The sequence below is a fragment of the Ailuropoda melanoleuca genome, chromosome 10 (genome assembly GCF_002007445.2).
Source record: "Ailuropoda melanoleuca isolate Jingjing chromosome 10, ASM200744v2, whole genome shotgun sequence".
In the NCBI taxonomy this organism is placed as follows: Eukaryota; Metazoa; Chordata; class Mammalia; order Carnivora; family Ursidae; genus Ailuropoda; species Ailuropoda melanoleuca.
The window spans coordinates 60612261-60626930 of NC_048227.1; the positions used below are offsets into that span (position 1 = coordinate 60612261).

Here is a 14670-nt window from a genome sequence, read left to right on the forward strand (position 1 = left end):
AACAGGCTTCTGCTAGCCCCATGTAGGAATCAATCCCAGGACCTGAGATCACGACCTGAGCCAAAGGCAGACGGTTAACTGACTGTGCCACCCAGGCACCCCAAATGTTCATTACTCTTAGTGTGAGTTTCAATAAATCAGAGTGAGGACTTTGCAATAGAAGCTGGAATTGTCAACTTAAGAGTGGAAAAAAAAAAAACAACAACCCTACAAACTCAACTATCTTCGAATTTCTGAGAGTTGTAAATTAAAGATGAACCCTGGAGACCCAGCATTGATATGAGTAGGCTGTATTGTGAATTTTTCAGCCTTGGACTTTGTTACTTTTCATATTTTTGGGAGTAGTCTGTGGTACATGATTCCAGAAACCTCTGTAGTTGTTAGAGCCATGTTACTTCAGTTCAGTGCTTCCCAAGTGAGGTGAACAGTTGCAGGTGAGTGTCAGTGCTGATCCCCTCAGCACTCCCGAGTCCCAAGTTCCTGAGCCATTTTCTGCAGCCATGAGCAACCTTGTCTGTTTTACCTCAGTGGTCTGTACAAGTGTTATTATTTTCTGTGTATGCCATGACCTGGAAATATCGGGAAGTGAACATCTGGGTGTTCATCCAAAGCAAAGTGCTGCTTTAAAGTTCTGTATTTACCAAACAGAAAAATATGGTTATTTGGAGAAGAGATTTCCTCTTAAAGTATAAGTTCATTTCTCCTTTTACTTGTGCAACTTTCTGAGGTGAAAAATAGGAGATTCTGAGGTTTTTCACTGTGGTAATGGAGGGTTACGGACAAGCAATGGAGAAGGCTAGGATGATTTGTGTGATAATGGGTTAGGGTTGTGGGAATCGACATCAATTTATTTATTAGTTTAATATAGATCTGGATGGTTAGGTATAGGCAGTATTTATAGAAATGTGTATACATATGGGTTGATGTACCTACATGCATTACCTAGCTCTGTGACCTGAGAGGGCCTAGAAGCATAGCAACAAGCACACTAAGCACCCAGGTCTTGATTTCTAATACCATTCTCTAAAAGGAACCAGGGCTCTTTACAGAAGTGGCTGATTCTAGGACTGGGGCAGAAAATATGTAAGATGAGCCTGGAGCATCTTCTAGTACCTGAAAGCCAGGATGTGCTCAAAAAACAAAGCAAAATACATACACACACACACACACACACACACACAAAACCAACCCTCCTCCACAATATTTGGGGTATGTCAAAGGGTCACAGGAAAGAGTTCCAACTGAAAGAGTTCCCAGTGGCCAACAAAATAGATAAGGTAGTATTGGATTGTAAGTCAAAGTATAAAATAAATACCCATTGGTCCATATTGATATAAGTAAATGAGCAAATAAGTAAATGTGGGAGAATAGACAAATCTGTGCAGAAGAATTCCAAATAATTTATGTAGGTAGATAATTTGTCCTCAAGGAAGTACAGCATAATTCCCTACTCCTTAAGTGTGGGTTGTCTTTGGTGACTTCTAAGAATGTGGGGTGAAAAAGGGGGAAAGAAGGTAAACTTTACAGTGGAGAAACCTGACAAATACTACCTCATCCGGGTGATCAAGGTTAATATCAAAAGTGATACGTCATATTGTGATACTATGTGTTCTTGATATGATGTGATGAAATGGCACTTTACTCTTGTGGTCTTCCTTCCAAAAAACTCATAACTGTAGTCTGACCATGAGAAAAATATCAGACAAATCCCAGTTGAGGGACAGTCTACAAAATACCTGATCAGTACTCCCCGATACTGTCAAGGTCTTCAAAAACAAAAGTCAGACAAACGGTCAGTCAGGAGGAGCCTAAGGAGACAAGATGCCTAAATATAATGTGGTGTCCTAGAACAGGAAAAGGGCATTAGGTAAAACTAACGAAATATGAATAAAGTATGGACTTTGTATAAACTGAGTAATGTATCAATGTTGGTTCGTTAACTGTGACAAATCTACCATACTACTGTAAGATGTTAATAATGGGCAAAACTGGATGTGGAGTATATGGGCACCCTCTGTACTGTTTTCACACTTTTTCTATAAATCTAACACTGTTCTAAGAAGTTTACTTTTGAAAAAGTAGAGAAGACAAGGGTGCCTGGTGGCTCAGTCAGTTGAGCATCTGACTCTTGGTTTTGGCTTAGGTCATGATCTCAGGGTTGTGGGAGGGAGCCCTGTGTGGGGCTTCCTGCTGAGTGTGGGGTCTGCTTCTCTCCTTCCTCTCCCTCTGCGCCTCCCTTCACTCATGCTCGCTCACTCACTCTCTCTATAAAATAAATAAACCTTAAAAAAATAAATAAAAAAGCAGAGAAGTCTCAAGTTTTTATCTTACTGTTGATGAGGTAAGACTTGGGTATTTTTATTTGAGAATGGGGTTTCCAAGAGTTATAGATAAAAGTTAGCCACGCACTATCAGTGAAACCATAAAAATATAACCTCAAACTACCTGTGGTCTTAAGGCAGATCTGTGCCACAACAAGCGTTGGAACTATGCTCCTAACTGCCAGCACCTGTGAGCTTAAAGTGCCAAAAAAAAAAGTCTTTCTCATCTGTAAGCAGCCATAAAATGGCTATACAGGAGTGATGCCTCCATCACTTCCGGATAATAGCTCTTCTATTGTTACTTGGTATTTTTTTAATTCAATGTTTTAAACATTTATTTAAATATATATTTGATGTTTAAAAAGAATTATTAATGATATAATGTGAAGAGAAGCTTTAACTCCAGAGCAGTGGAATATATGGGATTTGAAGATTTCAATTTTGCCAGAATAGTCTGTCATTTTTACAGTGAGCTTTATAAATGGAAGGAGTTTGAAATTATTTTCCCTATTTTAGCCCTTTTTTTAAAAAAAATTATTTGAGGGAGAGAGGAGCACGAGTGGGGGGGCAGAGGGAGAGGGAGAGAGAATCTTGAGCAGACTCCACACTGAGCGCAGAGACCTACGCGGGCTCGATCTCACAACCAAGAGATCATGACCTGAGCCAAAACCAAGAGCTGACTGCTCAACCCATTGTGCCAACCAGGCGCCATATGTTAGCCCTTTTTAATAGTTATTTTACCTCCTCCAGTATTCTAGAGGAGTACTATGGGGAACCTTTTGAGGATCTGAAAACTAACTTTATGTCTCTTTTTTTGTTCAGTATTTCAAACAAACAGAAAAATGTAGCAAATAAAACATCAAATGCATGTTCTATATAACTATTACTCAGTACTCAGATTCTAATATTTTCTCCTTTTTAAAACGTAAAATATTAGACTCACTTGTAGTCGTCACCTGTGTACCCCTTCTTTATTTCTAATCTTCATCTATGCCTTCCCAGAGGTAATCACCATGCTGAATTTGCTTTTATTATTCCCATCATGTTTTATAGTATTACTACATGTGTGAGTCTGTATTCCATTGGATATTAACACCGAGATTTCTTTATTCTAATCCTGATGGGCATTTAGGCTGTTGCCATTTTTTTTTTTTTTTTACTGTTACAAACAACGCTTCAGTGAACATTCTTATTCATGTTCTTCTTGTGCACATGTATAAAATTTCTCTGGAGTACATAACTGGGAGTGGAATTGCTAGAATGTGGAGTATGCATGTCCTTGGCTCTCCTGGATGTTGCCAACTTGCTATTCACAATGGTTATTTCAGTTGTTGGTATGCATAGGAGTTCCCATTTTCCCATAGCCTCATTAAAACTTGGTATGGTCAGACTTCTTACTTGTTGCCAAATTATGGTCTGTTATTATTCTTTTAATTTGCATTTTTCTGATTACTAATGAACATCTTTGTAAATGTCAGTTGGCTATTGGGTTTTCTTTTCTGTATATTTCCTCTGAGCTCTTTTGCCCATTTTTCTATTGGGTTGTCTTTTTTCCTATTGATTTATAACCTATCTTTATAAATGCAAGATGATAATAATTTACTACTTATATGCCCTGCAGTGATCTCCCATCCTGTGGCTCATCTCCTTTTGCTTTGGTTCTAGGGTCCTTTTTTTCATAGGAATTGTAAATTTTATCTATATTTTTCTTCATGTTTTGTGCCTGTGTCTGGAAATAATTTTCTATCATGAGTTCAAGATATTTTGGAGGGGGGGATGCCTGGGTGGCTCAGTCGTTAAGCATCTGCCTTCTGCTCATGGTGTGATCCCAGCGTTTTGGGATCGAGCCCCGCATCGGGCTCCTCCGCTGGGAGCCTGCTTCTTCTTCTCCCATTCCCCCTGCTTGTGTTTTCTCTCTTGCTGGCTGTCTCTCTCTCTGTCAAATAAATAAATAAAATCTAAAAAAAAAAAAAAAAAGACATTTCGGAGGGGGAGGGCACCTGAGTAGTTCTGTCGGTTAAGCATCTGCCTTCGGCTCAGGTCATGATCCTGGAGTCTCAGGATGGAGCCCCATGTTGGGCTCCCTGCTCAGTGGGGAGTCTGTTTCTCCCTCTCCCTCTGCCCCTCCCCCTGCTCCTTCTCTCTCTGTCTGTCATTCACTTTCTCTCTCACTTGCTCTTTCTCAAATAAATAAAATCTTTAAAAAATAATTTTCATACTTAGGTTATAATCTGGAATAAAAAGTTTTCTTCAGGTATTGAATTTTTGTATTTCAGTGGCTATTTTTTTCATATCCAGGATTTCTAATTAATATTCTTTTTTTTTTTTTTTAAGATTTTTTATTTATTTGACAGAGATAGAGACAGCGAGAGAGGGAACACAAGCAGGGGGAATGGGAGAGGAAGAAGCAGGCTCATAGCGGAGGAGCCTGACGTGGGGCTCGATCCCATAACGCCGGGATCACGCCCTGAGCCGAAGGCAGATGCTCAACCGCTGTGCCACCCAGGCGCCCCTAATATTCTTTTTTAAATGCACTTTCCTGTGTTTTATTTTGGTTGTTTCATAGTTTTTTTTTTAATGAAAATATTGTTTTATTTATTTCTTTGAAAGTTCTAAACGTACTCATTTTGTAGTGGTAGTCACACTGGTCTACAGAATTAATTTCCTCTGGAGTGACTATATTTGCTAATTGGTGATTTGTTGGCAGTCTTTGTTTGCATGGGACTGGCTTTAGTTTTTTGGAATTTGAGTTTACAGAATCCTTCTGAGTGGGAGGTATATTGTTTTGTTTGATTCCCTCCTTCCCCACCCTCCCTCCCTAATGGGTCTTCTACCGGGCTCCCTAAATTCCCAGTTTAGAACAAGGTCTTTTAAGCTTCTTGTTCCACAGTAACACTAAAAATCTCGCAGACCAACCAGAGAGCCAGTTTGGGACCTTGTTTCAGGCCTACTCATGAGGCTGAGGCTGTATCCTCCCTTCCCTTAGAGGCTTGTAGGATTCTAAATCTTTAATCTGGATAGAAATCACTTAATTCCCATGCAGCTCACTCTTGCCTCCAGTCTCCTTTTTGCAAGGTGCGGGGGCATTCCAGCTCTGGCCCTTGTCAATGAGCTTGGCTTTCTTCTGTCTCAAGGGGAGTCACTTTTAATCCTCTTAAAAATGGCCAATGCCTGCTTCCAGATCTGCACTCCAGAAAGCAGGCCCAACTTAGCCCATCCCTTTTTGCAGGTAGTCTGTAGCCCATGACTAGGTCTTTTTTGTATCATTTAAAAAATATATTATGTATATTCTAATTGTATCATTACTTTGTGTTTGAAACAGAGCATGATGCCAGGAGCTGTGAATTCACTGTGCCATCTTGATTGAGGTTTGGGTTTTGTCTTAATTTAGCTAGATTGTGAGCTTCTCCAGGAAGGGATAGCTTTTTATCAACAACTTCAAACATGGTGCCTGGCTGTGGGTGCCTGGTGGGTGTTTTTTAATGAAGGACTCTTGGGGATGTCTTCTTTATTTTAAAACTTTTTTAAAAAGATTATATTTATTTGAGAGAGAGAGAGAGAGAGAGAGAGCGCTTGCGCGCACAAGCCAGAGCACACAAGCAGGGGGAGTGGCAGGAGAGGAAGAAGCAGGCTCCCTGCTGAGATCATGCCCTGAGCCAAAAGCAGATGCTTAACTGATTGAGCCACCCAGGCGCCCTGGGCATGTCTTCTTATTCGTGTTTCCAGCCTGGATGTTTAGTTTGAATCCCACCAAAGTTATATAACCTTGGCAAGTTGCCTAGGACCACTAATCTCTTTTTCCCCATCTTTAAAATGAAGATAATACCTCACAGGATTGCCCGAGGAGCTAATGACAATTTTCTGCAGGTCCTTTCCATGGATAAGAGACATTCCCGAAATGTTCTCTTCCATCTGTCTCAACTCCACCCTCATTGGTGATTAACACTTTTCCTGGCATTTGTTGTTGGATATAGTGTTCTATAAATGTCAGGTTAAAATGGTTTATAGTGTCCTCAGACTTTTATATTTTAATGGTTTTTTTGGTCTTCTTATTTCTACTACTGAGACAGATGTGCTAACGATACAGCTGTGATTGTGGATTTGTTTAGTTCTATTAGTTTTGTTTTATGTGTTTGTTTTTTATGACATCTGTTTTTTGTTGAAATCTATATAGGTTCATTTCTTAATCAGCATTATTGAGGTATAATTGATTTGTAATGAACTGCATGTGTAAAGTATGTAACTAGATGAGTTTTGTCATATGTGTATACCAGTGAAACCCCTACTACAGTTAAGCTAATGAACATAACCATCACCCTCAAAGGTTTTTTTGTGCCCCTTGGTAATCCCTGTTCTAGCTCCTTCCCTCCTCCAGGTAAACACTGATGTGCTTCCTGTCACTATAGATTAATTTGTATTTTTTAGAATTTTGTATAAATGGAATCATACTTCATGTACTCTTTTGATCTTTCACTGAGTGTGATTATTTTGGTATTCATTTATGTTGTTGTAATTATCAGTTCACTCCTGTTTGTGTTGCTGGGTTGTGTTCCGTTATATGAATACACCTTAATTTGTTTATATAGTCACTTATTTCTGAACACTTAGATTCTTTCTAGTTTTTGACTATTAGAAGTAAAGCAGCTATAAATGTCTGTATGCAAGTTTTTGTGTACTTGTTTCTCTTAGGTAAATACCTAGGAGTGTAATGGCTGGGTCATATGGTAGGGGTAGTTTAACTTAAAAAGAAAATTCCTAAACTGATTTCCAAGTGATTGAACAATTTTATATTCCTAGTAGCAGTGTGTGATGGTTCTAGTTGCTCTGTGTCTGCCCCAGCACTTGTATGATTAGCCCTTCATTTTAGCCATTCTAATAGGTGTGTGTGGTTTCTCATTGTTTTATAAGCTTACATTTCCGTAATGACTAATGATGTTGAGCATTTTCATATGCATATTTTCCATTTATGTATCTTTTTTGTCAAGTGATTTTCAGATCTTTTACCAATTTTTTAATTGGGTTGCATGCTTTTTATTGAGTTTTAAGAATTCTTTATATAATCTAGATATAAGTTCTTTATTAGATATTTGCAGATCTTTCTGCCCAGTTTGTGGCTTGTCTTTTCATCCTCTTAACAGTGTCTTTCCATATCAGATAAAAGGCTAGTATCCAAAATCTACAAAAAACTTATCAAACTCAACACCCAAAGAACAAATAATCCAATCAAGAAATGGGCAGAAGACGCGAACAGACATCCCCCCCGCCAAGACATCCAAATGGCCAACAGACACATGAAAAAATGCTCAACATCACTCAGCATCAGGAAAATACAAATCAAAACCACAATGAGATTCCACCTCACACCAGCCAGAATGGCTAAAATTAACATGTCAGGAAATGACAGATGTAAGGATGCAGAGAAAGGGGAACCCTCCTACACTGTTGGTGGGAATGCAAGCTGGTGCAGCCACTCTGGAAAACAGTATGGAGGTTCCTTAAAAGTTTGAAAATAGAGCTACCCTATGACATATGTTGGGCAATTGCAGTACGGGGTATTTACCCCAAAGATACAAATGTAGTGATTCCGAAGGGGCACCTGCACCCCAATGTTTATAGCAGCAATGTCCACAATAGCCAAACTATGGAAAGAGCCCAGATGTCCATCGTCACATGAATGGATAAAGAAGATGTGTGTGTGTGTGTACACACACACACACACACACACACACACACACACAATGGAATGCTACTCAGCCATCAAAAAAAAAAAAAAGAAATCTTGCCATTTGCAACGACATGGATGGAACTAGAGGGTGTTATGCTAAAAAAAATAAGTCCATTAGAGAAAGACAATTATTATATGATCTCGCTCATAATGTGGAATTTAAGAAACAAAACAGAGGATCATAGGGGAAGAGAGGAAAAAATAAAAGAAGATGAAATCAAAGAGGGAGACAAACCATAAGAGACTCTTGAGCGTAGGAAACAAACTGAGGGTTGCTGGAAGGGAGAGGGATGGGGGGATGGGGTAACTGGGTGATGGGCATTAAGGAGGGCAGTGATGTAATGAGCACTGGGTATTATATAAGACTGATGAACCACTGACCTCTACCTCTGAAACCAATAATATATTATATGGTAATTGAATTTAATAAATAAATGTTTAAAAATGTGTCTTTCAAAGAGAGGTTCTTAGTTTTGATGACGTTTACTTTATGGATTGTTTTTAATACTGTATTTAAGAAATCTTTGCCTAACCCAAGGTCACAAAGATTTCCTCCAGTGTTTTCTTCTAGAAGTTTAATAGTTTTCATCTTCACATTTAAGTTTTATCTATTTTTAAATATGGTATAAAGTAGGGATCAAATTTTATTGCTTCCTGTATTTCTGAAGCTCTGTTATTGAGTGTATGTAAATTTATCATTGTTATATCTTCCTGATGCTTTGACACTTTTATCATTATAAAATATCCCTCTTTGTTCCTAGTAATATTTCTTTTCTTAGTCTCTTTGTCTAAAACGAGGGGAGCCACTCTAGCCTTCTTAAGGTTACTTACATGGCCTTTTTTCCCCATCTTTTTATTTTCAATTGATTTGTGTATCCGTATTTAAAAGCATCTCTTTAAACAGGATATATTGGTTCTTGTTTTTTTAATCAGTCAGATAATCTTTGCCATTTGATTAGAGTCTTTTGCCTACTTTTATTAATGTAATTACTGATATGGTCATATTTGGGTCTGACATTTTGCTATTCGTTTTCTATTTGTCTCATCTGTTTTTTCTTCTGTTCCTTCTCTTCTGCCTTCTTTTGCATTAATCAAAGAATTTTAGTAATCTATTTTAATTTCTCTGTTGGCTGTTGAGCTATATCTCTTTGCATTATTTTTTAATGCTTATTCTGGGGATTATAATATGTATCTTTAAGCTACCCAAATGAATCTTAAGTTAATACAGAATTGCTTCATATGAAATATAGGAAACTTACAACAGTATTTAACATTTATCTCCATTTTTTGTGCTGTTGTTACTGTGTAGTATATCTATGTACAGTGTTATAATTTGCTTTAAACAGTCACATAAGTTTTTGTAGAGAAATTATTCAGAAAAAGCATGTGTATGTGTATTTCAGTCCTTCCTTTGCACCCAAGTTGCCAGCTGGTATCATTGCCCTTCAGCCTGAAACACTTTCTTTAATTTTTTTTGTAGTGGAAGTCTCCTAGTGACAAATTCTCTGTTTTTATTATCTAAAAATGTTCTTATTTTGTCTTCATTTTTTGAAGGATACTTTAACTGGATATGGAATCCATGGTTGACAGTTTTTCGTCTTTCAGCACATTGAATATGACAGTTCCAATGTCTTCTGTCCTCCATTATTTCTTATGAGTCGCCAACTGACAATGGCATCATTGTTTACCCTGGATATAATAGGTCATTTTTTTCTTTTGACACTTTTAAAATTTTCTCTTTATCTTTGGCATTGTGAAGTTTCTGATGTGCTTAGGAGTGGTTTGCTTAAGGAGGGTCTTTGAGCTTCTTAGATCTGTTAATGTTTTTCACAAAATTTGTGATTTTGGGGGGTCTGTTAATTATTTCTTCATTTGTTTTCTGCTTCTTTCTCTTTTTCCCTTCTAGGACTTCAGTTGTGCATATGTTGGGCCTTTTGATTGTTGTCTCACAGATTTCTGACTTTTTTCATTCTTATTTAATATCTTATTTAATATTATTTTTCTCTCTCTTCTTGATATTGGCTATTTCCTGTCTTCAGATTTCCATATTCTTTTTTTAATTTTTTAATTTTTTTTTATTTTTTATTTTTTTTTAAAGATTTATTTATTTATTTGACAGAGATAGAGACAGCCAGCGAGAGAGGGAACACAAGCGGAGGAGCCTGATGTGGGGCTCGATCCCACAATGCTGGGATCACGCCCTGAGCCGAAGGCAGACGCTCAACCGCTGTGCCACCCAGGCGCCCCCCCTTTTTTGTTTTTTTAAGATTTTACTTATTTATTTGTCAGAGAGAGAGAGAGAGCGCACAAGCAGGGGGAGCAGGAGGCAGAGGGAGAAGCAGACTCCTCACTCAGCAAGGAGCCTGAAACAGGACTTGATCCCAGGGGTCATGACCTGAGCCGAAGGCAAATTCTCAGCAACTGAGGCATGCAGGTGTCCCCAGATTTCCATATTCTCTTTTATCTTTTGTTATCAATCTGCTAGTGAGCCTCTGAATGCGTTATTCAGTTATTGTGCTTTTTACCCCTAGAGTTTCCTTTTTTTTTTTTGTAGTTTCCATTTCACTGTTGAGATTCCCTATCTGCATACTCAGTAAGATTAAACTTTACATTTAATTATTTGAAAATGTTGTCCTTTAATACTTCTAACATGTTTATAATAAACATTCTGAAATCTTTGCTAAATGCAATATCTAGCTCATTCAGGGTCAATTAATATTACTTATTTCTTTGAACGTCTAGGTTGAAACATGGATATTTTAAAGTAAGACTCTGATTCTGTTGTGTTCTTCCAAGGATTGAATTTTTGTTCCTAGTAGGCAGTTAGCTTGTCTGGACTCAGACTGCAAACTCTGTCACTCTGTGATGTGCAGCAGCTCATAATCTCTGTTTGGTTTTTACAGCTCCTAGCTGCTGCTTTTCTTTTTCTCTAGCTGCTACTTTTTCTTTAGTCTGGTCTCTAATAGTCTATCCAGCACCTTTATAGTTCGTTGATTCTCAAAAAAGCCCACAGACTTACAGTTTTTAATTCTTTAGTTTCAGCTTTTCAAGGGTAAACTCTCGTCCACCTTCTGACTGTTTTAGACATTTTCCAGTGTGTTTCAATACGTCTTTTTCAACATACACATTATAATTGTTCTCTGCAGGGGGGTTTGCTTGACCACTTTACTCTGATGCTTTTAATAGATGTTTGATAGCAAGTAATTATTTAAGGATTTATTTGTTTTAGAGAGTGTGCACGTGTGAGTGGGGGGAGAGGCAGAGCATGAGAGAGAGTCTCAAGCAGACTCCCTGCTGAGCATGGAGCCCAACACAGGGCTTGATCTCACAACCCTGAGATTATGACCTGAGCCAAAATCAGGAGTCGGGCGCTCAACTGACTGAGCCACCTAAGTGCCCCAAAAGCAAATAATTTAAAAACCACTCCCTAGTGGAAATATAACTACCAAATAAAATTTGGGGTGGCAATGAAATGGTTAAGTACAGTCTACTCATTCTTGAATTTTTGTGTAGTTGCCAGACAGCTCTATGCCCCAGGAGTCATTGGGTCTTTATTAAATAATATTTTGCAGTTTAATCTCAGTTTTGTATAGTATTGTCGCATTTTATTTGAAGCTATTAGACCAATTTTGAAATATTACAGAGCAAAGATGTCTTGAAAGAGGCCAAGATCAAGTGGAAATGGGGGTTGGAGCAAAAGGGCAAAAGAATATCAACCTTAAACTAACTATAGTAGTTCTTCCCTTTGAGTATTTTCAGTTGTAAACTCTTTGCCCTTGTGATCATTTACATCTGCATAATTAGAACACCTTTATTTTACTTAATATGCAGGAAAATCTTTTTTTTATTTTTTAAAGGTTTTGTGTATTTGTGAGAATGAGAGCATGGTGGGGAGGGGTAGAGGGAAAGAGAGAAGCAGACTCCCCACTGAGCAGGGAGCCTGATATGGGGCTCAGTCCCAGGACCCTGGGATCATGCTCTGAGCTGAAGACAGACACTTAACCGACTGAGCCACCCAGGTGCCCCTGCAGGAAAATCTTATATATTAAACCTAACACTTCCTTTGGGTGATGTGTATTCTCCTTTGGCCATATACTGAGAGCTGAGGATTCATTGTTGGTATGGAGTAGGAAACAAAGGATCTGAATGGGAAAATTGGAAAGCTTCCTGGTATTTTTGAAAAAGATTCCCCAACATGGCCTTTCTTGGATGTCTCTCTCTATAATATCACACACACACGTAAACAAACACATTCTAAAGACTTTATTATGCATTTTCTCTCTCTATAATATCACATACACGTGTATACAAACACATTCTAAAGACTGTATTATATATTTTTTTGACATCGGTATCTCTTAAGGCATTTGTCATGTTCTATATGGTGTTCTGATTGGATTTTGGTTTGCATATGTTACTAGACTGAAATTATTGGAAGGTAGAGAAATCTCTTCATTGCTTTTATATTCTCAACAGCTTAGGATAGTGCCTTGAAGGTAATACGCACTTTTAATAGGAAGGGAGAGAATGTTGCTCTTCCATAATTTAAATAGCACCTTTTCCATTGAAAAAGATTTGTTTTCTCAACAATAATAGGAAACTCTTTGTGGGTGTTTGGTTGAATTTCATCGAGGGACTGGGCTAGTTTGCATTTTTTAAATAAAAATTTTACCATGCTGGGTGTAGTGACTATGTACTTCAGTTTCTCAGTTGTTAAAGTGAACTTAGTAAGAGTACCTACCTAGAGTTTTGGGGATTAAATGAGATCATCTCTGAGTATACAAATATATTACCTTGAAACTTTATTGAGTTTTTATTAATAATAATCACAGACTTGGCAGGGGTGAAAGGCAACAGCAGTCTGTTATTTTTATGATGTGTGTCATAACCCATAAGACCTTGCATTCTCTGGGCTGCCATGTTAAAACTTTATAAAAGCTAGAAATTTTGTGAGTTAACAATGGCAAGTAATTATTCATTCAAGTATTAGTTTTTTTCTTGAATTCGATCAGAAGATGGACTAACTTCATCTGTTGCTAATTATTATCATAACAGAATGTGCTGTTGGGATTTTAGCCAAGGCACTAAGGTACAATAGGGTGAAATTCAAAAGTGACATATATCAAGAACCAGTTAGAGGCTCTAAAACCCATAAGAAGGACACTTATGGGTCAAGGAAGAAGATTTTGTGAGGATCCTTTCAGAAAGTTATGCTGTGGCTTCTTCCTACGACATGGGAGAAATAGGGGTGCATGCTCTCTCACTTGATATCTAGTGAGAGGAACTTGAGAGGGACCATTTAGAGATTTAAAGAGTTCTCTTCAGTTAGGGGGCACAGCAGACTGGGGTCTGAATCCCCTGAGAAATCCAGCAAGGAGAGAACTATAGCTGTGGCTAACTGCTCCCATAGGCAAAGCTATCCAAGGGGTGGTTGTGTTGGAATTTGTCTACACTCCCACATTTGTCAGGGCAAAGCAGTATGAATGTTGCCTGTACATCAGAGGCAGGCCTAGTGGAGGAGAGGGGCAGTCTGGAGCTGTTTAGATTCCTGCCCAGATACACTGTCTACAAGGACAAGGAAGCTCCAACCGTTGGCCTTTTAAGTGACAGCAAGAAAGCCAGGAGGGAAATGAAGTATCCTTGTCAGTGGAGCTAGAGCCAGAGGTCTCTGAGGTGAGACTCTGAAGAACCCACGAAAGTGCATCTGAGAAAAAGGAGTCCGCTTCAGACCTGATCAGACAGGTCTTTTGGCGGGACCACTTGCGATGGAATCCGCCTTCCTAGTTCCAGCCTCTCTCTTTCCCATACTTGCTTTAGAGAGTATGGCAGCTAGGGAAGGGGAGAAGAGGTCACAGAAAGAGACAAAGCTGGGGTTGGGAAAAAAGGTAGGTGTTAGATCCTCTTTCAAGATCAGCAGACTCAGGGGGAGTGACTTGCCTAAGGATATTGTAGTTGGGCCAAGGGTTTGGATCTAAATCTGTTTGTTGTTTAGCCCACATTCACTTAGGTCCCGTTTGTTTTTTAGATTTTTTAAGAAGAATTTATGGACTTAGTATCTTGTGAGATCACTCATTTCTTTGGCAGAAAATTATTCTAATTTGTATTCAGTGTTTATTTCTCTTTTTTTTGGTTCCCTTTTATTTTAGTTTTTACAGAGTCAGGACAGGAAATTATGACTTCTGATTCTTAAGTTTTTTTGTGAAAGAAAACATACTTTCAGAAAAAAAAAAGGTATGTGTGGCTTCATAAATAAAGTGATACCCAGGAACTATTATCAGGTCAGCAAATAGTCTACCTGTGTATGTCTTGATTCCCTTAGCACAGGAACCAAGCCCAGACTCTAGGCAGATGTTCAATTCTTAACTACTGGGTCCAAATGATTCTAATTCTATTTCCTCCCCCTAAGCGTTAACCACTATCCTGACTTACAGTGGTCATCATTTCTTCAGTTTGACCACGTAGGCATGCATTCCTAAATATATCTCATTTTTTAAAAAATGACTTTCCTTTCATAGACTAGAAGTTGCTTAGACCATAGATAGCAGGTTAGAGATTAATAGTGTTTGGGTCACAGGAGAAAGATTTGGTCAAGAATACAAACTTTTCAAGAATTCAATTAAACAC

General features: G+C 38.3%; 1 protein-coding gene across 1 annotated transcript in view; it reads left to right on the top strand.

Annotated features, from left to right (window-relative positions):
* The window catches only part of SLC16A10 (solute carrier family 16 member 10), a 116686-nt gene that overhangs the window by 50153 nt on the left and 51863 nt on the right, over window positions 1-14670 (top strand). The gene's annotated exons all lie outside the window — the stretch shown is intronic.